Source organism: Papio anubis, chromosome 5 (assembly GCF_008728515.1).
Source record: "Papio anubis isolate 15944 chromosome 5, Panubis1.0, whole genome shotgun sequence".
NCBI lineage: Eukaryota > Metazoa > Chordata > Mammalia > Primates > Cercopithecidae > Papio > Papio anubis.
This window is the reverse complement of record NC_044980.1, coordinates 101,301,345-101,323,633: the sequence shown is the minus strand read 5'-3', so window position 1 is coordinate 101,323,633 and position 22,289 is coordinate 101,301,345. Positions and strand designations below refer to the sequence as shown.

The following is a 22,289-nucleotide window of genomic DNA, read 5'->3' as shown; positions in this document are numbered from 1 at the left end:
AAACAACGAAACTTTCATAAAATGGAAGCATACATACCAGAGTCTACAGATCTAAGGGTTCATTGCATAACAGATAAAAATTAATGTAACCAGAACAAGCTAATCCACAAAAATCACCTGTAAATATGTTTAGTATCTTATTTGTTTCATTTAATTATTGAGTTCCCTAATTGCTTTATTAAAAGGAAGTTCAGTATCTCCCTCTTGATGCTCCATTCTCTCACAGATCTACCCGTGAGTTCTCATGGCCATTACAATGCCCCAGAATTCAGAAGGAGGATACTCCAGCTTCCATATGTATGTAGGAATAGAACTGCATTATGATCAGCCCATCCTTGTAATTAGTGCAACCCAACAGGTTATTGAAAAACAGCCCCTTAGGCAAATACACAGTAATAACATGACAGGCAAGAGTCATCAATGGGTGTTAAAATTAGTGGGCAAAATGTAATGAGAAATAAGACAGTCTCAAAGACTCTCCTTCCAAGATATTTATTAATTGAAAATAGAAAAATAGAAAGTGTACATGGAAAATCCCTGCGGACACCATGTTAATCAGGTGATGAAAGGTAATGTCATCCCTGGTAATATGATACACTAACATCATGTACCTCCTGATATGATTCACTGAAAAGAGCACAAATTCATTTCTGTGGTTTTTGGCCAAAAATGCGTAACTTCAAAGTAATCATACATAATGAAATACTGGACTAATCCAAGCTGAGGAACATTGTAAAAAAACCAAAAATATTGACCTATAAGAACTCTTCAAAAGTGTCAGTCATGAAAGACAAAGGAAGACTGAGGAAATGTCACAGATGAAGGAAACTTGACAACTAATTGCAATATGTATCCTAGACTAGAAAAAGAACACTAGTGAGAAAATGACAAAATTATAATAGGTTTTCAGTTTAGTTGATATTATTCCAATGTCAATTCCCTGGTTTTGATAATTATATTATTATTATGTATATAATATCACTGAGTCCCAGTTGCCCACGGTAGTTACAGACTCTATAATGTATTCTTTTTTGACTTTCTAGCTTGCCTGTCTCACTTTTACCATTTATTCACTTGTGCCCCCCATATTATGTAGGATGTTAACATTAGCAGAAGCTGTGTAAAGGGTATATGGAAATTTTCTGAATTATTTTTGCAACTTTTCTATAAGTCTAAAAATTATCTCAAAATAAAAGGGCTGTAGCTCATGCCTATCATCCCTGTGCTTTGCAATACTGAAACAGCAGGATCACTTGAGGCCAGGAGTTCAAGACCAGCCTGGGCAACATAGCAAGACCTCATATCTACAAAAAAAAATTTTTTTTTTAGATTTTAGCAAGGCTACTTGGGAGGCTGAGGTAGGAGGATCACTTGAGCCCAGGTTTTAGAGACTGCAGTGAGCTATGATTGTACCACTGTTCTCCAGTGCCTGAACAACAAAGCAAGACCCTGTTTCTAAAAAAAGTTATAATAAATTAAAAATTAAAATTAATTTAAAATAAAAGGTTTTTTAAAATTAATATAATTCATTAGTCTTGAAACAGATCCCTGACCAGGGCACATTGTCCTTTGAATGGGAATGATCCATTCCCTCAGTGCTAACCAGCTAAGTTTCCTTTACCCTTGGGCTCCTTGGAGAGAAGCTTTTTGTGCTAGCTCCTTTCATTTATCATACATAGACACATCCCAGGGTTCCTGTTAAGCCAGGAGTGCTGGGATGGGATTGGTTTCTGGCTTAGGCCTTCTCACAACATCAAAACCATGTCTGCCTTTTCCCCGCAGAGAATAATCCAAAAGGCAAGCAGTATTTTTTCTTTTTAATTATTATTAATTTTTTTTTTCAGACAGAGTCTCACTATGTTGCCCAGGCTGTCCTTGAACTCCTGGGCTCAAGCAATCTTCCTGCCTCAGCCTCCAGAATAGCTGGAACTACGGGTGTGCACCACCACATGCCCAGCTGTTTGTAATTCTTAAAACATAAAGGGTCTGATGATTTCCCTTTCTCTGAGTTATTCTCCCATTACTTCAGTCATCCTAGATGTACCAGATATGGCTGCTCTCCCAGCCCATATCCCCTCAATCCAGTGAGTTTACTTGCACCTACTGTAGACAGCTTCTAGCATGCTGAGGTTCTCGGCTCAAGTGCTTCTTCTCACTTCTTTGCCTGTGAGCTCTTTATGGCATCAAATGCAAGTAGTCTTGGCCAGCAGGTATGACCTACAGTGAGGGAAAGTTAAGCCCCTGAGCTTCAAACAATGGGGGAAGGGAGTGGAGGAATAAACGTTCCATCCTCTCCTCCTCTCCTGTTATTATTCAGAGGAATTTTCCCTGTGTTTTCTCAGAAACGGCCTGAGTCCCAGTTGCCCACGGTAGTTACAGACTCCATAATGTATTCTTTTTTGACTTTCTACCTTGCCTGTCTCACTTTTACCATTTCCTCACTTGTGCTTCCCAGGATAATCTAAAGAACTATCACACCCAAACAATGACATGGAGTTAATTTAATGATGGAGATAAGTGATCATGAGATATTCTGAACCAAAAAATAAAACATATTTGAAAGTAGCATAGCCAATCCATGTCTAATTAGTGTGTGACATGTCATGTCTTCCTCCCCTACGACCAACCATAGAGTAAATGAAGGCCAGACACCAGCGACAGGCATGGGCTAGGGAGGGCTTCTTTAGTTCTTCTCTTCCCTGCCCCTCAATATTTCCTAGACAAGCCCATTGGTTGTTGCAATGCATTGTGTAGCAGCCCTATCCAAGTGCCAGCTGGAGGTATTGGGTAAGAATGAGTAATGCAGAAACTTGGCTACAGACTGGAGCTGATAAGGGTCAGTGCAGGCCTTTATTCCCACCTCTCACCATCCTCCTATGTCCTCAGACCTCCATTTCTACCCGCTACAGTCAAACGGCCATAGGATAATGAGTTAAAATTTTAAAAGGCGGCCCCTGTTCCTGAGTGGGTAGGCATAGACTGAAGGTGGGGAGTGAGATAAATGAGTGGTTGAGCCTGGATTGTTTTATTACTAGACACAGCAACACTCCTAACTAATCTAGGGTGACATAGCAAGGGCCTATCTATGTTTTCTCCCCTCCCCCAGCTAAATATTTTCGCTCAAGGGAATATGAGGGGGTAAAAGGAGACCACAGAAGAGTGCAAAAACATTAAAAGAGGTTACTTTCATACTTTTTTTAAATGTTAGAAGAAAAAGAAGTAAGACATGAGTCATATAGTTAGAATTACACAGTATAGTGCCTTTTCAGATTGACTTTTGTCACTTAGTAATAGGCATATAAATTTCCTCCACGTCTTTTTATGGCTTGATGTAGTGAATAGTATTTCATTGTCTGGATATACCACAGTTTATGTATCCTTTCGCCCTACTAAAGGATATCTTGGCTGCTATAAACATCCATGGGTAAATATATCAAGGAGTGTGATTGCTAGATTGTATGGTAAGGACATGTTTAATATTGTAATAAATTATCAAACTGTCTTCTAAAGTGGCTGTACCATTTTTCACTCCTAAAAGCATTGAATGAGATTTCCTGTTGCTCCACAACTTTGTTAATATAATATTTGGTGTTGTCTGTGTTCTGAATTTTGGCCATTCTAATACCATTCTAATAGGTATTTAGTAGTATCTTATTGTTGTTTTAGTTTGCATTTCTCTGATGATATATGATGTGGAGCATCTTTTCATATGCTTATTTGCCACTTGTACATCTTCTTTGGTGAGGTGTCTGTTAAGGTCTTAACCTATTTTTGATTGGATTTTGGGGTTCTTATTATTGAGTTTTAAGTGTTCTCTGTATATTTTTGATAACAGTCAATTATCTTTTCCAAATTCTCTGAGTGCACTTTGTCTTTTCATTCTCTTGACAGTCTTTTGCAGAACAGAAATTTTTAATTTTATTGAAGTCCAGATTTCTCTTTAATTATTTCTTTTATGAATTATGCCTTTGGTGTTGAATCTAAAAAGTCCTCAATGAACTCAAAGTCATCTTTTAAGACATTTTCCTGCCATATTTTAAAAGTTTTTATGGTTTTGCATTTTACATTTAGGTATATGATTCATTTTGAGTTAATTTTCATGAATGGTGTAAGGTTTAGGTCTAATTTTTTTAAATGTGAGTGTTCAGTCATTTCAGAACCATTTGTTGAAAAAAATTATCTTTTCTCCATTTATTGCCTTTGCCCTTTGTCAAAGACCAATTGACTCTATTGATATGGGTCTATTTCTGGGCTTTCTAGTATGTTCCATTGATCAATGTGTCTTTTTTCCTTTTTTTTTTTTTTTTTGCCAATACCACATTGTCTTGATTACTATTGTCTTACAGTGTGTCTTGAAGTTGAGTAGTATCAGTCCTTCAACTTTGCTCTTCTTCAGATTTAATATTGTGTTGGCTATTGTGTGTCTTTTGCCTCTTGATATAAACTTCACTTTTTGTTTTTGTTTTTTAAAATTTTAAAGGTATATGCATTTTATTGTAATATTTTGCGTTTTAAAACATGAAAAAAGCAGATTAAAAAACTATGTAGTATTTGACATCATTTGATATGATTGCATAAATATTTAGATGACATTTGAAAAAATATGTGGTTACCTCTTGTTTGTGAGACTATTGGTGATTTTAAAATTTTTCTTTTTCTAGGGCTGGGTGCCTATAATAGGGCTCATCCTATAATCTCAGCACTTTGGGAGGCCAAAGAGGGAGGACTACCTGAGCCCAGAAGTTTGGGATTACAGTGAGCTTTAATTGCACTACTGCACTCCAAGCCTGGGCAACAGAGCAAGACCCCATCTCAGTGCTGTTTAGTGGCAGCCACTAACAGAGCTGAATCCAGTTGTTGGGCTGAAGAGATAACAATCCTTTTACAGATAATTACATTGCTATTATGGAAGAACTAACCTTTGTATTTTTACTGTCACACATGATCACACATAGCTCATTTTCTTGTCAAACCCCTATAGACACTCTGTCTGCCTAGCAGGTCCCATCCTCTCTCATACCAGGGGAGACCCTGGGGTGACTCATATAAACTTTAGAATCAGTTTGTGAATACCCACAAAATAATTTGCTGAGATTTTGATTGGCATCGCATTAAATCTACAGATCACATTGGGAAAAACTGACATTTTGACAATATTGAGCCTTCCTATCCATGAACATGGAATAGCTCTCAATTTGCTTAGTTCTTTGATTTCTTTCATCAAAGTTTTGTAATTTTTCTCATATAAATCTTATACACATTTTGTTAGATTTATACCTCACTATTTTATGCTTGTGTGAATGGTATTGTGTTTTTAATTTCAACTTCCACTTGTTCATTGCAGGTATATAGGAAAGCAATTAACTTTTTTTGTATTAGTTTTGTATCCTGCAGCCCTGCTATAATTGCTTATTAGTTCCTGGAGTTTTTTGTCAATTCTTTCAGATTTTCTACATTGATAATCATATCATCTGCTAGACCTTTTATTTTAATTAATATTACACATTTTATATACTCTTGTTTATGTCCTTATTTTATCTTACCAATAATTTATAAAAAGAATACAGGGGTGAAATTACAAAATTTGTTTCTCTAGTCAATTTCTTCACAAAATAGAGTACATAGTCAAACCTTTATTTTATTTTATTTTATTTTATTTTATTTTATTTTATTTTATTTTATTTTTTGAGACAGAGTCTTGCTCTGTCGCCAGGCTGGAGTGCAGTGGTGTGATCTTGGCTCACTGCAACCACTGCCTCCCAGGTTCAAGGGATTCTCCTGCCTCAGTCTCCCGAGTAGCTGGGACCAAAAGCGCATGCCACCATGCCCAGCTAATTTTTGTATTTTTAGTAGAGAAGGGGTTTCACCATGTTGGCCCGGATGGTCTCAATCTCTTGACCTCATGATCCACCTGCCTCGGCCTCCCGCCTCAGCCTCCCAAAGTGCTGGGATTACAGGCGTGAGCCACTGTGCCTGGCCAAACCTTTTGTTTTATAATTGATGAAACCCTGCTTTGTTTCTCAAATAAAATACTTTCATTTCTCCTAAGAATAATAATCATTTTTAACTGATAACTGATTAGAAATTCTGTGTCTCTAGGGGCCTGTTCTCAAGGAGCTTCCATCTGGGGCAGGAATTTAGTTGCAGGTAGAAACAGAAAAGTGAACATGATATCCCTTTAGGAAGGCTTGCTGATCACGCATGGTCACCATATCCTAGGGTTTTCTCTCATCTTGCCAGGTGCAACCTGATTCATGCTAACAAACTCTCCCGCTGCTATGATGTGTCCAACAAGGCCAGCTGGAGCTATATGCAGACCAGGTCATGTTCAAAATGACTGGGACAACTTGGTACAATACTAGGACCACAAAGGAAAACTTCACAAAGATTTCCCAAACCCCCTCTGTGGGGATGATCTCAGCTGCTACCAACATTGCATCTGCCAGGAGAGCCAACAAAGTCCACAGCTGCACATGATTATGTCAGTTTAACCCTACATTGGAGTCTGGCTGGTGTCCTCTGCTGTCTAGCAACCACAAGTGAAAATGTAGGCCCCCAAACTCCCTGAAAGACCTCAGGACAATGGTTTGGTTCCTGGTTAGAGATGGTCAAAAGAGGAATATGAGAGGGATTTGGAAAGTTGTGAACTCAGAGGCAACAGTCAAGAAGAAGAGGGAACAGCTATTCCTAGACGTTGACACCAGCCCCGTAGGGTCCCATTATAGCAGCTGGATGTGCCTGGCTTCCCCCAAGCTCTGACTTGTCCATCTGTGCCAGTGCTTTAGAGCAACTGGTCTTTTCATAATCCTCCAACTCCTTTATTTTCCCCAGAACTTTACTGCCTAGCACTTCTCCCAATTGTGTACAGTCCAATTCCTAAAATAAATCCTTATTCTATATACTCACAGTCGTTCTGTTTTCATGAATGAGCTTCATGGAAACACCTTCTCTGCAATAATCCATGACAGCAAAATGGGTGCTATGTACCCACTTGTTTCCCTGCGTAACTCAGCTCCAAATAAATATTGCGGAGTCTATATCTGATTAGTGGAATTTGATTCATGTTGGCATTCATGCAAATGAGGAAATCAGAAATCTGTGGGTTTTGTTTTGCTTTTAAGTATTAAAATGTGGAGATGGTATCTGTATCAGTCCTGTTTGGAATAGATGACACCCTTAAACTGGGTAATTTGAAGCTAGTTTAAGGTGTGGGTAGGGTTTGGGAAAGTAACAAGGGATCATTCCTTACACCTGGGATAGTAACCATGGAGATTGGTTATAATCTCTAAGCCTGAGGGGTAAATACAGGAGATAGATCACATAAACAGACAGAAGATGGGGCCTTCCACAGCTAATCCACTGTGACCAGTCAGAGGTAAATATATTGACCATTTTCTCTTCCCGCCCTCTGGACCTCCTCTGGTGTCTTCTATGGCTATGCACTCTCCTACCTCAGGGCCTTTGCCCATGCTATGGTCCTCACCCCTCAGTGTAGTTAATTCCTGACTACACTTCTGATAATCATATCAACTATTACTCGGATCCATAATACTTTTTATAGTAGCTGGATGCAGTGGCTCATACCTGTAATCTCAGCACTTTGGGAGGCTGAGGTGGGTGGATTGCTTGAGCCCAGGACTTTGAGACCAGCCTGGGCAACATGACAAAACCCCATCTCTACAAAAAAATACAAAAACTAGCTGGGCGTGGTGGTTTGTGCCTGTAGTCCCAACTACTCGGGAGGCTGAGGTAGGAGGATCACCTGAGCCCAGAGAGTTTAAGGCTGCAGTGAGCTGTGAATGTAACACAGCACTCCAGCCTGGGTGACAGAGTAAGACCCTGTCTCAAAAAAGTAATAATTTGTAAATAATATTAAAAATAATTGTTTCTTTCTGCCACAAAAAGACTTTGCAGCATAACATTTAAAATATATGTTGAAGACACTTCAGACACCATGAAATTATTTACAACAGTAATTTTTAATTTTAAAATTCTACTTCATCATACGTTTATAAAATACATGTGAATAAAAACACATAAAAATAAAAGTAAATAAAATGCAAGCTGAAATATTTTACTATTCAACAGTAAATTTTTTTTTTTGTTGTTAAAATGAGTTTCTTTTTCTTTTCTTTCTTTCTTTATTATACTTTAAGTTCTGGGGTACATGTGCAGAATATGCAGTTTTGTTACATAGGTATACATATGCCACGGTGGTTTGCTGCACCCATCAACTAGTCATCTGCATTAGGTATTTCTCCTAATGTTATACCACCCCCAACCCCCCACTGCCTGACAGGCCCTGGTGTGTGATGTTCCCCTCCCTGTGTCCATGTGTTCTCATTGTTCAACTCCCACCTATGAGTGAGAACATGCGGTGTTTGTTTTTCTTGCGATAGTTTGCTGAGAATGATGGTTTCCAGCTTCATCCATGTCCCTGCAAAAGACATTAACTCGTCCTTTTTTATGGCTGCATAGTATTCCGTGGTGTATATGTGCCACATTTTCTTTATCTAGTCTATCATTGATGGACATTTAGATCGGTTCCAAGTCTTTGCTATTGTGAATAGTGCTGCAATAAACATATATGTGAATGTGTCTTTATAGTAGAATGATTTACAATCCTTTGGGTATATAACCAGTAATGGGACTGCTGGGTCAAATAGTATTTCTAGTTCTAGATCCTCGAGGAATCACCACATTGTCTTCCACATGGATGAACTAATTTACACTCCCACCAACAGTGTAAAAGTGTTTTTATTTCTCCACATCCTCTCCAGCATCTGTTGTTTCTTGACTTTTTAATGATCGCCATTCTAACTGGTGTGAGAAGGTATCTCATTGTGGTTTTGATTTGCATTTCTCTAATGATCAGTGATGATGAGCATTTTTTCCTATGTCTGTTGGCTGCATAAATGTCTTCTTTTCAGAAGTGTCTGTTCGTATCCTTTGTCCACTTTTTGATGGGGTTGTTTTTTTCTTGTAAATTTAAGTTCTTTGTAGATTCTGGATATTAGCCTTTTGTCAGATGGATAGATTGCAACAGTTTTCTCCCATTCTGTAGGTTGCCTGTTCACTCTGATGATAGTTTCTTTTGCTGTGCAGAAGCCCTTTAGTTTGATTAGATCCTATTTGTCAATGTTGACTTTTGTTGCCATTGCTTTTGGTGTTTTAGACATGAAATCTTTGCCCATAATTATGTCCTGAATGGTATTGCCCAAATTTTCTTCTAGGATTTGTATGGTCCTACATCTTACATTTAAATCTTTGATCCATCTTGAGTTGATTTTTGTATAAGGTGTAAGAAAGGGGTCCAGTCTCAGTTTTCTCTATATAGCTGGCCAGTTTTCCCAACACCATTTATTAAATAGGGAATCTTTTCCCCATTGCTTGCTTTTGTCAGGTTTGTCAAAGATCAGATGGCTGCAGATGTGTGGTATTATGTCTGAGGCCTCTATTCTGTTCCATTGGTCTATATGTCTGTTTTGGTACCAGTACTGTTACTGTAGGCTTGGTTACTGTAGGCTTGTAGTATAGTTTGAAGTCAGGTAGCATGATGCCTCCAGCTTTGTTCTTCTTACCCAGGATTGTCTTGGGTATGCAGCTCTTTTTGGTTCTATATGAAGTTTAAAGTAGTTTTTTCCAATTCTGTGAAGAAAGTCAATGGTAGCTTGATGGTGATGACATTGAATCTATAAATTACCTTGGGCAGTATGGCCATTTTCACAATATTGATTCTTCATATCCATGAGCATGGAATGTTTTTCCATTTCTTTGTGTACTCTTTTATTTCCTTGAGTTTTTGGTTCTCCTTGAAGAGGTCCTTCACATCCCTTGTAAGTTGTATTCATAGGTATTTTATTCTCTTAGTAGCAATTGTGAATGGGAGTTCACTCATTATTTGTCTCTGTTTATCTGTTATTGGTGTATAGGAATGTTTGTGATTTTTGCACATTGATTTTGTATCCTGAGACATTGCTGAAGTTGCTTATCAGCATAAGGAGATTGTGGACTGACACCATAGGCTTTTTGAAATATACAGTCATGTCATCTGCAAACAGACACAATTTGACTTTCTCTCTTACTATTTGAATACCCTTTATTTCTTTCTCTTGCCTGATTGCCCTGGCCAGAACTTCCAATACTATGTTGAATAGCAGTAGTGAGAGAGTGCATCCTTGTCTTGTGCCGGTTTTCAAAGAGAATGCTTCCAGTTTTTGCTCATTCAAATGATATTGGCTATGGGTTTGTCATAAATAGCTCTTACTATTTTGAAATACATTTCATCAATGCCTAGTTTATTGAGAATTTTTAGCATGAAGGGATGTTGAATTTTGTCAATGGCCTTTTCTGCATCTATTGAGATAACCATGTGGTTTTTGTCATTGGTTCTGTTTATGTGATGGATTACATTTATTGATTTGCGTATGTTGAACCAGCCTTGCATCCCAGGGATGAAGCTGACTTGATTGTGGTGGTTAAGCTTTTTGATGTGCTGCTGGATTCAGTTTGTTTTTGCAGTGGCTGGTACCGGTTGTTCCTTTCCAAATTTAGTGCTTCCTTCAGGAGCTCTTGTAAGGCAGGCCTGGTTGTGATAAAATCTCTCAGCATTTGCTTGTTTGTAAAGGATTTTATTTCTAGTTCACTTATGAAGCTTAGTTTGGCTGGATATGAAATTCTGAGTTGAAAATGATTTTCTTTAAGAATGTTGAATATTGGCGCCCACTCTCTTCCGGTTTGTAGGGTTTCTTCCAAGAGATCTGCTGTTAGTCTGATGGGCTTCCCTTTGTGGATAACTCAACCTTTCTCTCTCGCTGCCCTTAACATTTTTTCCTTCATTTCAACCTTGACGAATCTGACGATTAGGTGTCTTGGGGTTGCTCTTCTTGAGGAGTAACTTTGTGGTGTTCTCTGTATTTCCTGAATTTGAATGTTGGCCTGTCTGGCTAGTTTGGGGAAGTTCTCCTGGATAATATCCTGCAGAGTGTTTTCCAACTTGGTTCCATTCTCCTTGTCACTTTCAGGTACACCAATCAAACGTAGATTTGGTCTTTTCATATAGTCCCATATTTCTTGGAGTCTTTGTTCGTTCTTTTTTATTCTTTTTTCTCTAGATCTTCTCTTCTCTCTTTCTTTAAGATGATCTTCAATCACTGATATCCTTTCTTCGCCTTGATTAATTTGGCTATTTATACTTGTGTATGCTTCACAAAGTTCCTATGCTGTGTTTTTCAGCTCCATCAGGTCATTTATGTTCTTCTCCACACTGGTTATTCTAGTTAGCAATTCATCTAACCTTTTTTTCAAGGTTCTCAGCTTCCTTGCACTGGGTTAGAACATGCTCCGATAGCTCGGATGAGTTTGTTATTACCCATCTTCTGAAGGCTACTTCTGTCAGTTTGTTAAACTCATTCTTCATCCAGTTTTGTTCCCTTGTTGGTGAGGAGTTGTGATCCTTTGGAGAAGAAGAGGCGTTCTGGTTTTTGGAATTCTCAGCCTTTTTGCACTAGTTTCTCCCCATCTTTGTGGATTCATCTACCTTTTGTCTGTGATGCTGGTGACCTTACGATGGGGTCTTTGAGTGTATGTGCTATTCTTTTCTGTTTGTTAGTTTTCCTTCTAACATGTCCCTCTGCTGCTGGTCTGCTGGAGTTTGCTGGAGGTCCACTCCCAACCCTGTTTGCCTGGGTATCACCAGCGGAGGCTGCAGAACAGCAAAGATTGCTGCCTGTTCTTTCCTCTGGAAGCTTTGTCCTAGAGGAGCACCTGCCAGATGCCAACCAGAGCTCTCCTGTATGAAGTGTCTGTCAGCCCCTAGTGGGAGGTGTCTCCCAGTCAGGATATACGGGGGTCAGGGACCCACGTGAGGAGGCAGTCCGACCCTTAGCAGAGCTTGAATGCTGTGCTGGGAGGTCTGCTGCTCTCTTCAGAGTCATCAGGAAGGGATGTTTAAGTCTGCTATAAATCCCAGACTGGGGCTGCTACCTTTTTTTCAGAGATGCCCTGCCCAGAGAGGAGGAATCTAGCAGTCTGTTCACAGCAGCCTTGCTGAGCTGCAGTGGGTGCCACCGAGTTCAAATTTCTGAGCAGCTTTGCACTGTGAGTGTAAAACCACCTACTCAAGCCTCAGCAATGGTGGACGCCCCTCCCCTCCACCAAGCTTGAGTACCTCAGGTCGATCTCAGACTGCTACTGTGCTGGCAGCGAGAATTTCAAGCCAGTGGATTTTAGTTTCCTGGGCTCTGTGGAGGTGGGACCCACCAAGCCAGACCTCTTGGCTCCCTGGCTTCAGCACCCCTTTCCAGGGGAGTGAACGGTTCTGTCTTGCTGGCATTCCAGGCACCACTGGGGTATGGAAAAAAAAATAACTCCTGCAGCTAGTTCGGTGCCTGCCCAAATGGCCACTCAGTTTTTTGCTTGAAACCCAGGGCCTCAGTGGGGTAGGCATCCGAGGGTATCTCCTGGTTTGCCGGTTGTAGACTGTGTGACAAGCGCAGTATCTGTGCCGGAGTTCCTCAGGCTCAGTCACTCACGGCTTCCCTTGGGTAAGACAGCAAATTACCAAACTTCATGTTCTAGCCGGGTGAGGTGACAACCCATCCTGCTTCAGCTCACCCTCCATGGGCTGCACTCACTGTCCAACCAGTCCCAGTGAGATGAACCTGGTACCTCAGTTGGAAATGCAGAAATCATTCGCCTTCTGCATCAATCTCGCTGGGCGCTGCAGACTGCAGCTGTTCCTATTTGGCCATCTTGCCAGCAATCTCTCTTTTTTCTTTCTTATTGACACATGGTCTTGCTTTGTCATCCAGGCTGGAGTGCAGTGGCACAATTACAGCTCACTGCAGCTTCAAGCTCTGGGGCTCAGGCAATTGTCCCAACTCAGCCTCCTGAGTAGCTGGGACTGTAGGCATGCGCTACCATGTTGGACAATTTTGTTGTTTTTTTGTAGAGGATGTCCCTATGTTGCACAGGCTGGTCTCTAGCAATCTGCCCACCTCAGCCTCCCAAAGTTCTAGGATACTACGTGTGAGCCACTGTGCCCAGTTCAAAAGTTTCTTAATGCATATCCTCAATTCTGTACTACCAGTGAATTTCTACCCTGGCTACACACATGAGGGTAAATGTCACAAGGGGATATTTTAAAATATAGTACTAGATTCCTACCCCAGATCAATTAAATCAAAATCTCTGGAAGGTGAGACCTGGAGTGGGTGTGTGTGTGTGGGTGTGTGTGTGCATTTTAAATTCCTTCATATGAGATCATAGTTGGAAATCAATTACCCACACTGATGAGTTAGCTAAATAAGAGAAATTGATTCTTCTTTTCCTCTAGTTACTTAGCCATAAAGCCCTAAAATTGACTTTTTAATACTAAATTAATGTATTTACAAAATCTTTACATTGAAAAAAACTTTCCTTGAGGCATTTAGATTTCAATACCATAGTACATTTAGAAAACCTGTGATTTTCATAGAGTAATTTATTTAATACTTCTTTTTCTTTCTCCAACATTTCTTTTTTACCCTCTGAAGTATTTTATCTTAATTATTGAAGGTACTGGGAAATGGTTTAGAAAATCTTGCATGAAGGCCTTTCTTTCTTTCTACTTATTTGACGTAACTTCTCTGAACTTTTTTCTCTTGTTGTACCAGCTCTGAGGCCTGTTGCCCTTTCAGTAGCTTAGTTTAAAAGGTCGGTGATGGGGCTCAGAATATCCTATCCCAAAATATGATGCCTTGGTATGATGTATATTTTAAACTGAAAGAATTTGAGAAAACTAAAGGATCAGGAAAGTCTCTCTGACCTTTTCCCACTGCTCTCCCCTAAAGCAGGTCATAAAACCTAGGAAGGATTTTCTGACCTTTTCCTGAAGCAGGTCATAAGACCCTCATGTGAGAGGTGTCCTCCTATGCCTGGAGGAAAGGAGCATCCAGGAGCCGATCATAATCTGGAAAGACACAATCCTGAATGCCGTAATTCCAAACGCTGAAACCCTAAGTGATTATAATCCTGAAAATATAAGTGTGGAAAAAATCATTTAAAAATTTCTTTAAGAGATATTTACTTACATTTTTAAAGGGAATTTATTTGAAAAACATATAAAAACATAACAGAACCCTTCATAGGCCACTTTACACAATAAAATCAGCAATAATAATATACATAGTTTTATAAGCATAAACATTGAGGTACACTAAGCACAGTTGCACAGGTATAACAGTTATGGGTAGATGAACCATATTCATAAAGAAATAGGTCAAAAAGGGAACTGTACAAACACATATTACTATGGCTGCTAGTTGTGTGCAAACCGCTTTGTAACTGCAGTTATTTGAAATACCATGACAAACAACCTAAGTCTTTTGACAAGATCAAAAACTGTGATGGGGCCAGGCGCAGTTGCTCACACCTGTAATCCTAACACTTTGGGGGTCTGAGGCAGCAGGATCCCTTGAGGCCAGGAGTTGAAGATCAGCATAGGCAACATAGTGAGACACTGCCTCTATGAAAAATTTAAAAATTAGCTGGACATAGCAGCACATTCCTGTAGTCCTAACTAGTGGGGAAGCTGAAGTGCAAGGATCCTTTGAGCCCAGCAGTGCAAGGCTTTAGTGAGCTATGATCTAGCCACTGCACTCCTGTACTTCAGCCTGGGCAACAGAGTGAGACCACGTTGCTAAAAAACAACAACGAACAAACAAAAAAACTACAATGGGTGACCAACACATATGCAGTTGCCCCAAAGGCTAAGATCCCCAGAAATTTTATCTTTCACAAATGCATGTGTACAAAACGACATCTCTTCATTTATTGAGGAAGTTTCAACATTTTTATGTATATACACAGTGCTTACACACAAAGTGTTGTGATAATGCACTTTCATGCAGTCAAATTTGTGGGAAAAATGCATAAAATGAATTAGAACTCTCTAAAAGTCTCTACATAATTGATACCTCCAGTATTGGAAATGATGTTAAGAGGAAATACATAGCATAGCAAATTGCTTTGTTAGGTTTCCAGGTAATCCTTAATCCAGTCAAGTAGACACCTAAAATTAAGTCCACAAGTCCACCTCTTCTCAACTTGGCACCCATATTCATCTCCTAAAACCATACTTAATTTCAAAGACAATAACAAGGTAATAGCTCTGCCTAACATGATGCAACAATCCTGTGGTTGTGATTTTGGGGATTTGGGATGTTAGAGATTTTAGACTTTTGGGATTTTAACATTCAGAATTATGGTGTTCAGGATTGTGTCTTTCAAGATTATGATCCAAACCTGGAGCCCCCTTATCTCCAGAGACACAAAGATGCCAAGAAGAATTTAAACAAAGAGGCCTTGCTAAGTTTTCCCCAGTTTATTACCATTAGATTATATCCATTTTGTCTCATCATATTTAACTTCATGAAATCTACTATAAAGAAACATTCAGGCCTGGCATGGTGGCTCATGCCTGTAATCCAAGTGCTTTGGGGGGCTCAATGTGGGAGAATCACTTGAGGCAAGGAGTTGGAGGCCAGCCCAGGCAACATACCAAGACCTCATCTCTTCAAAAAAATTTTTAAAATTCACTGGGAGTGGTGGTACATGCCCGTAGCCCCAGCTACTTGGGAGGCTGAGGCAGGAGAATCTCTGGAGCCAAGGAGTTTGAGGTTGCAGTGAACTGTGATCATACCATTGCACTCTAGCCTGGGGTAAAGAGAGAGATCCTGTCTTAAAACAAAAAAAAGAAAACAAACAAACAAACAAAAAAAAAAAAAAGAGAGAGAAAGAGATTTAACTGTCTTTTTGGATCTTCATTTCTTCATAAAGGCTCTCGTGTCATGTAAAACTTACTAAGTGAATTTGTATGCTTTCCTTCTACTAATCTCTCTTCATCAGTTTGATTTTTTATTTTAAGTTTAATATGTTTAATATATTTAATATATAATAGATAACATGTATAATATGTTTTAAGTTTAATATATTGTATATTTTAAGCAGAACATGCAGGTTTCTTACATAGGTACACACGTGCCATGGTGGTTTGCTGCACCCATCAACCTATGACCTACATTAGGTTCAGTTTGATTTTTAGACCTAGCCAGTGACCCTAAAATTGTTGAGCAAAACCTTTCCTCCTCTACGTCAGATTGGTGGAATCCAGATCCTCAAACATCTTAGGAAATTTTTACATAAATTTACTGTTTATTTCCACTAAAATTATTCTCTTTGTGTTGTCTTTCCTTATTTTATTTGTTTACCTGTAGTTTTTCTGGCTTTGTTTTAAGATTTTTCATGGAGCTTCTCTAATTTCCCCAGGAGTATTTTTATTTCCTCCTACTCTTAAAGACCTAAGACACTGCTTTTAAGTAAGTTCTACCATTTTATTCATTTTAGTTTTGAAGATCTTAAAGAGTCTTTATGAAGATTTTAGGGGTTCTGGAAAATTACTTAGGAGAATTTTAAGAAGAAATTATTCTTTCATTTGCCAATTTTATATTCTTAATGACCTTAGTGAGTTTTTCTTTTCTTTTTTTTTTAAATGAGAGGCTTCAAAGTAATTTGATTTTTATTTTACTTCATATTTTCTTTCTTGGTAGCCTGACTGTAAAAACAGAAGCTGAATATTTCAGATGAGGCTCTTAGGAATTCTTGAAGCTGCCCTTGAATCTACTTCTTTCTCTTCTATCTAAGAGAGGTTTTCTTCCCACTCTGGGATAGAGTTTTTAATGAAGTTTTCTCCCTCTCCTAATAGCCTAGTTTTAAAATGAAGGGTGGATTCCTTAAACATGAAAATTTTTCAGAGCACACTTCTTCTTCTTCACCTTTAATAGATGCTAGCTTCTTATAAAAAATCTGCTTTAGCATCTTAAAGGCACTGGGGAATTAATTATTGAGGAAATTCTGCATGGAGCTTACAGTCTTCTTTTCCACTTCAAGTACCCTGTTCTTTCTGCAAACCTGAGATGGTGTTCTCTGATGAGGAACAACATCATGTAATGAGAAGTGTTGAGTGAACCTAACTCTGCCTTGTGGTTGTGAAATTGAAGTGAGATGAAAGAACATGGATTTTAGAGTCAGAATACAGAGTTTGAGTTTTCTATCACCATCACCTGTTAACCGCATATTTCTAATAGATTCGCTTAGTCTCTCTCCGCCTCATTTCCTTCATCTGTTGCTGAGGGAATCATATCTATTCCCACAGAGTTGTTGGGAGAATTAAATTTTATGATGATGGCATTCAGGCTGAATATTTTTGGCTGAAGGAATTTGAGAAAACATCAGAAACAGGAAGGTCACTCTCACCTTCTCCTTGCCCTTCTCCCCTGAATCAGGTCATAAAACCTCCTTTGGGAGGTCTGACCTCCCAAAGACCCTCATGTGAGAAGTGTATTCCCTTTACCTGGAGGAAAGGATCATCCTTGTCTCTGAAGACCCAAACATATAAAAAGTAATCTGAAAAAATAAAAAGGCCTTGCTAAGTTTCCCCAGTGTATGACATAAGGTTCACTCTCTTTACCCAATCATGTTTCTCCATGACTCACCATTCTTCATTGAAATTACAAATTTTAAAACTCTGGTTTAACTGTTCCTTTCGGTCTGCATTTCCTTACGAAGGTTCCCATGTCACATTTAATGTGTATTAAATAAAGTTTTATGCTTTTTTTGGTAACTTTGTCAGTTTTCCTTTCTGACCCAGACAGGGACACATGCAGCTCCCTCAAGCTTTACTTTTGCATTCAAAAATGTTGGTTAAATTGGACAATTTGTGTTAAGCTTCTTTCTCTTCATCTCCTTTCCTGCCCAATCTCAAAGGAATAAGGAAAGAAGTAGATTTAGTAAATAGCACTAGGGCTGTTCTTTGGAAAAATTGTAAAGTAGGTACTTGTGTTTGGGTTCTTCAGTGACTTTCTGTGCTGTCCCCCAAATTTCCCCATGCCTCCGGCCTCTCCCTGTTTTCTTGCTCCCTCTGCAGGAACCAAGTGCCACCCCTGCTTTCTTTTCTTTGTCAGTTTTTAGATTCGGGAGGTACATGTGCAGGTTTGTTACCTGGGTATATTGCATGATGCTAAGGTTTGGAGTATGAATGATTCCTTTACCCAGGTACTAAGCATAGTACCCAACAGTTAGTTTTTCAACCTTTGTCTCTCCTCCCTCCCTCTTGCAGTCTCCTGTGTCTGTTGTTCCATCTTTATGTCCATGAGTACCCGATGTTTAGCACCCACTTTTAAGTTAGAATGTGTGATATTTGGTTTTCTGTTTCTGTATTAACTTGCTTAGTAATGGCCTCCAGCTGCATCCATGTTGCTGCAAAGGATATGATTTCATTCTTTTTATGACTGCATAGTATTCCATGGTGAGTAAGTACCACATTTTCTTTATCCAGTTCATCATTGATGGGCACCTAGGTTGATTCCATGTCTTTGCTATTGTGAATTGTGCTGTGATGAACATGTGAATGTGTGTGTCTTTTCGGTAGAAAGACTTATTTTCTGTTGGATATATACCCAATAGTGGGATTGCCGGGTCAAAAGGTAGTTGTAAGTTCTTTGAGAAATCTCCAAACTACTTTTCCACAGTGGCTGAACTGAAATTCCCATCAACAGTGTGTAAGCATTCCCTTTTCTCCGCAGCCTTGCCAATATCTGTTGTTTTTAGACTTTTTAATAATAGTCATTCTGACTCCCACATAGCTTTCTAGGACAGTGATTCACAATGTTTTCAAACACTTTTGTTTACTTATTCATTAAAATAAATATGAAAATCTATGAACACTCTTGCTCCTTTCTGACAACTATAATTTTATCATGTATTTAAATAAGTGTATTTATTTTTAATAGAAGATACAAAATCTTACATTTTTTTAAATAAAATGGGATGATTGAGTAAAATTGAAATGAATCTTTCAAGGTAGCATTTAATGAAATGGTTCTAAACTACATTTTTGAATAAGTATATCCCATCTGAGGAAGTGATGTTAACTTTTTATCTGTGGATTTTATTTCAAATACTTGATAGCCTCATGACACATTCCATTTGCATTTAAAGGAATAGGTATCATCATCTACACTGCCTATCCTATTCTGAATTCAGAGCATTTCAACGTGGGTCAAAACACCTTATTTCTCAGACTAAACTTTACCTTTAACAGAAATATGCATAAGACATATGTGCCTTAATTAATTATTGCAAAAGGTTTTCTTGAACAAAATAAACTCTATATTTCTATTTTTGGTTCCTCAGAGGTATTTAGACTCCAGAGCCAACTGTTGTAGTGAGATTTGGGATGAGAGATGGGATATCAGTGTGCCCTTCTTATGGACCACTGGGAAATCAGGCATTATAGGAAGATCAATTTTAGACAAGGTGCATAGGATGTTAATACCCCTTAAAACTATTTAAGTCTTTATATTGTCATTTTTTAAACTTTACATGTATTTTAAGCTTTATTTATATATATGAAATAAAAGGATTCATTCTGTTTAAAGAAACTTCAAGTACCATCAAGCTGGTGAGTCAAAGAACTTTGGAAGGTATTAGAAGTTGTCCATTGCTGTGGAAATTACTCAGTGATGGCTGTCATCTACTGCACACAAGTAAGCTTTACCCTAGTTTTAGAATCTTTAGAAAATTCCACATTTAATAGCTTTATTTCTAAAGACTTTCTATTTATTTATGAGCTATAAAAATGTAGATGTGTTTTTCAGATTCCTTACAAAAGCGATTTTTCTCTTTTCTGCTTTACATACACTCATATTTCTGACCTTAAAAATTATATACTGGTTTTTTTTGAGACAGAATATTGCTCTGTCACCAAGACTGGAGTGCAGTGGCACGGTCATGGCTCAATGCAGCCTCAACCTCCTAGGCTCATGCATCCTACTGCCTCAGTCTCCCAAGTAGCTGGGACTACAGGTGTGTACCACTGTGCCCAGCTAATATTTTTATTTTATTTTTTTGTAGAGACAAGGCCTTGATATGTTGGCCAAGCTGGTCACCAACTCCTGTGCTCAAGTGATCTTCCTGCCTTGGCCTCCCAAAATGCTAGGATTACAGGCTTGAGCCACCATGCCCAGTCAAAAATTGTATTCACCTAAGAAGATCTTGGTACATTTTCTTGTATATTTTTGTTTTAAATATACAAGTGAATCTGTTACTTAAGAGATTTCAAATGGCAGTATTTTTTTTTCTTCTGCCACAAGTTATTATTTCTTCTTCCAGTAGCCTAGAAATAAAAACTCAGTATAATATTGTAACAAATTATGATTTAGACAGAGGATGGCAAACTACAACCTGTGGGTCCAATCCAGTCCAACCCAAGGTTCTTCTTTTTTTTAATAAAGGGTCTCACTATGTTGCCAAGGCTGGTCTGAAACTCCTAGCTTCAAGCAATCCTCCCACCTCAGTCTCCTGAGTAGTTGTAGCTAAGATTACAGGTGAGAGCGATCACACTTGATTCAAGGCCTTTTTTTGTATGACCCATGCACTCAGAATGGGTTTTACATCTTAAAATGGTTGGGAAAAGGGGTGGGGCCAAAGTGGCTGACTAGAAACTGCCTTGTTCGGAGGCTACCATCGGAAAAAAGCATAGTAAGTGTGTGAATCCTTCACTGGCAACCAAGGTATCCATGTTCTCTCATCAAAATTGACTAGAAGGCTGATGTGACCCATGGAGAGAAGGAAGAGCAGTGTGGTACAGCAGCCCCCTGAGAGCCATATGGGGAAGGGGAACTCCCTCCTCCAGCAAACTGCTTTTTCCACGGAACAGTGCAACCCACGAAATCAGAAGATCCAACTCACAAACCTATGCAACCAGGGCCTAGCATCCCAACCCCAGAACGTGCAGATTCTTACGGCCCCTCAGCTGGAATCTGCTTAAGCCTACCAAACTCCTGGGGGTAGGGATGACCAGCACCAGCTGTCTGCTGTCTAAGCTGTTTGAGCTCTTTGGGGAAGGGGTAGCAGCCAGCACTGGGACTCCCAACTGTCTAACATGCTAAGCTCCCTGGGTGGGGGAAGGGCAGCACCCATTTCTATAGCTCCAGGCTGTGCTTTTCCCCTGCTGGAACCAGGGAGGCTGGACAGCTTGGTCCCAAGACTTGTCCCCACAGCCCAACAGACCAGCTGTGGCAGTCTGCAGCCAGAGTGTCTCTTCAGGCCTAATCCTGACCCATCCTTCCTCAGTGGGTGGGACTTCCCTGCAAAATCTTCAGTAACTCCAGTCGGAGTCCCTAGGCGGAAGGCATGGCAACACTCTCTGCAGACCAGCAGACTTAGCCTCTCCTACTGGTAGTTCTCAGGAATCTGGGCAGCCCAGATGAGTGTGCTTTGCTCCAGCGAAACACACCCTCTCAACCAAGGGAAAAAGGATTTTGTTAAATGGGTCCTGCTCCCCGTGCCACCCAACTGAATGAGACACTCCAACAGGGGTTGTCAGGCACTTTATACAGCAGCGATCCTACTGGCATCAGGTTGATGCCCCTCCAGGTCAGAGGTACCAGAAGAAGCAGCAGGCACCCACCTTTGCTGTTCTCCAGTTTCCTTGAAGGACCTCTCCAGGCATGGGAGTGAATCAGATGAATAGGGCCTGAACTCCCAGCAAACTGCAGCAGCCTTATAGAAAAGGGACCAGACTATTGAAAGAAAAACAAGCAGAAAGTGACAACAAGAACATTAACAACAACAAAAACAAAAAGGCCCCCACAAAAACCCCATCCAAGGGTCAGCAGCCTCAAAGACCGAAACTAGACAAACTCATGAAGACGAGAAAAAAATCAATGAAAAAAATGCTGAAAAACTGAAAAACCCAAAAGGCGAGCGTGCCTCTTCTCCTCCAAATGATCGAAATGTCTCTCTATCAGGGGCACAGAACTTGACAGAGGATCTGACGGATGAATTAACAGAAGTAGGTTTCAGAAGATGGGTAATGAAAATTACAATGAGCTAAAGGGGTATGTTCTAACCCAAGGCAAAGAAGCTAAGAAACTTGATAAAAGGTTGGAGGAATTTCTAACCAGAATAACCAGTTTAGAGAGGAACATGAATGACCTGATGGAGCTGAAAAACACAGCATGAGAACTTTGTGAAGCATACACAAGTATCGATAGCTGAGTTGACCAAGCGGAAGAAAGGATATCAGAATTTGAAGACCACCTTACTGAAACGAGACATGCAGACAAGAATAGAGAAAAAAGAATGAAAAGGAATGAACAAAGCCTCCAAGAAATATGAGACTTCATAAAAAGACGAAACCTATGATTAATTGGAGTACCAGAAGAAGATGGAGAGAATGGAAATGA

At 39.4% G+C, this 22,289-nt stretch overlaps 1 long non-coding RNA gene across 1 annotated transcript; it reads right to left on the bottom strand.

Annotated features, from left to right (window-relative positions):
* Positions 1-1,454: 1,454 nt before the first annotated feature.
* LOC108586606 lies at positions 1,455-21,644 on the bottom strand. Its single transcript, XR_001904130.3, has 3 exons — positions 21,512-21,644; positions 13,865-14,013; positions 1,455-2,217 (listed from the first exon to the last, which is right to left on the bottom strand). It is a non-coding gene; the product is annotated as an uncharacterized LOC108586606 (long non-coding RNA).
* Between the last annotated feature and the right edge of the window lie 645 nt (positions 21,645-22,289).